Genomic DNA, 2,784 nt, shown 5'->3' with positions numbered 1-2,784 from the left:
GTATACACTGTATGATGCCCCCACTGCTCCCCTATACACTATGATGCTCCCACAGCTCCCCTATACACTGTATGATGCTCCCACAGCTCCGTATACACTGTATGATGCCCCCACTGCTCCCCTATACACTATGATGCTCCCACAGCTCCCCTATACACTGTATGATGCTCCCACAGCTCCCCTATACGCTGTATGATGCTCCCACAGCTCCGTATACACTGTATGATGGCCCCCACAGCTCCGTATACACTGTATGATGCCCCCACAGCTCCCCTATACACTGTATGTTGCCCCCACAGCTCCGTATACACTGTATGATGGCCCCCACAGCTCCCCTATACACTGTATGTTGCCCCCACAGCTCCGTATACACTGTATGATGGCCCCCCAGCTCCGTATACACTGTATGATGGCCCCTACAGCTCCCCTATACACTGTATGATGCTCCCACAGCTCCGTATACACTGTATGATGGCCCCCACAGCTCCCCTATACACTATATGTTGCCCCCACAGCTCCGTATACACTGCATGATGCTCTCACAGCTCCATATACACTGATGCTTCCACAGCTCCGTATACACTGTATGATGGCCCCCAAAGCTCCCCTATACACTGTATGTGGCCCCCCAGCTCCGTATGCACTGTATGATGCTCCCACAGCTCCCTATACACTGATGCTCCCACAGCTCCGTATACACTGTATGATTGTCCCCCACAGCTCCCCTATACACTGTATGTTGCCCCCACAGCTCCGTATACACTGTATGATGGCCCCCCAGCTCCGTATACACTGTAGGATGGCCCCAACAGCTCCCCTATACACTGTATGATGCTCCCATAGCTCCGTATACACTGTATGATGGCCCCCACAGCTCCCCTATACACTGTATGTTGCCCCCACAGCTCCCTATACACTGTATGATGGCCCCCACAGCTCCCCTATACTCTGTATGATGCTCCCACAGCTCCGTATAACTGTATGATGCCCCAACAGCTCCCTATACACTGTATGATGCTCCCACAGCTCCCTATACACTGTATGATGCTCCCATAGCTCCGTATACACTGTATGATGCCCCCACAGCTCCCTATACACTGTATGATGCTCCCATAGCTCCGTATACACTGTATGATGCTCCCACAGCTCCCTATACACTGATGCTCCCACAGCTCCATATACACTGTATGATGGCCCCCACAGCTCCCCTATACACTGTATGTTGCCCCCACAGCTCCGTATACACTGTATGATGGCCCCACAGCTCCCCTATACACTGTATGTTGCCCCCACAGCTCCGTATACACTGTATGATGCTCCCACAGCTCCCTATACACTGTATGATGCTCCCACAGCTCTGTATACACTGTATGATGCCCCCACAGCTCCCCTATACACTGTATGTTGCCCCCACAGCTCCGTATACACTGTATGATGCTCCCACAGCTCCCTATACACTGTATGATGCTCCCACAGCTCCGTATACACTGTATGTTGCCCCAACAGCTCCCCTATACACTGTATGATGCCCCCACAGCTCCGTATACACTGTATGTTGCCCCCACAGCTTCCTATACACTGTATGATGCCCCCACAGCTCCCCTATACACTGTATGATGCTCCCACAGCTTCCTATACACTGTATGATGCTCCCACAGCTTCCTATACACTGTATGATGCTCCCACAGCTCCCTATACACTGTATGATGCCCCCACAGCTCCCTATACACTGTATGATGGCCCCCACAGCTCCCCTATACTCTGTATGATGCTCCCACAGCTCCGCATAACTGTATGATGCCCCAACAGCTTCCTATACACTGATGCTCCCACAGCTCCGTATACACTGCATGATGGCCCCCACAGCTCCCCTATACACTGTATGTTGCTCCCACAGCTCCCCTATACACTGTATGATGCTCCCACAGATCCGTATACACTGTATGATGGCCCCCACAGCTTCCTATACACTGTATGATGGCCCCCACAGCTCCCCTATACACTGTATGTTGCCCCCACAGCTCCATATACACTGTATGATGGCCCCCACAGCTCCCCTATACACTGTATGATGCTCCCACAGCTCCGTATACACTGTATGATGCCCCCACAGCTCCCCTATACACTGTATGTTGCCCCCACTGCTCCGTATGCACTGTATGATGTTCTCACAGCTCCGTATACACTGTATGATGCCCCCACTGCTCCCCTATACACTCTATGATGCTCCCACAGCTCCCCTATACACTGTATGATGGCCCCCACAGCTCCCCTATACACTGATGCTCCCACAGCTCCGTATACACTGTATGATGGCCCCCACAGCTCCGTATACACTGTATGTTGCCCCCACAGCTCCGTATGCACTGTATGATGGCCCCAACCGCTCCCCTATACACTGTATGATGGCCCCCACAGCTCCCCTATACACTGTATGATGCTCCCATAGCTCCGTATACACTGTATGATGGCCCCCACAGCTCCCCTATACACTGTATGTTGCCCCCACAGCTCCGTATACACTGTATGATGGCCCCCACAGCTCCGTATACACTGTATGATGCCCCCACTGCTCCCCTATACACTATGATGCTCCCACAGCTCCCCTATACACTGTATGATGCTCCCACAGCTCCGTATACACTGTATGATGCCCCCACTGCTCCCCTATACACTATGATGCTCCCACAGCTCCCCTATACACTGTATGATGCTCCCACAGCTCCCCTATACGCTGTATGATGCTCCCACAGCTCCGTATACACTGTATGATGGCCCCCACAG

This window comes from Dendrobates tinctorius, unplaced genomic scaffold (assembly GCF_039654945.1).
Source record: "Dendrobates tinctorius isolate UK_male_01 unplaced genomic scaffold, ASM3965494v1 ptg000104l, whole genome shotgun sequence".
NCBI lineage: Eukaryota > Metazoa > Chordata > Amphibia > Anura > Dendrobatidae > Dendrobates > Dendrobates tinctorius.
Note: the sequence above shows the minus strand (reverse complement) of the source record.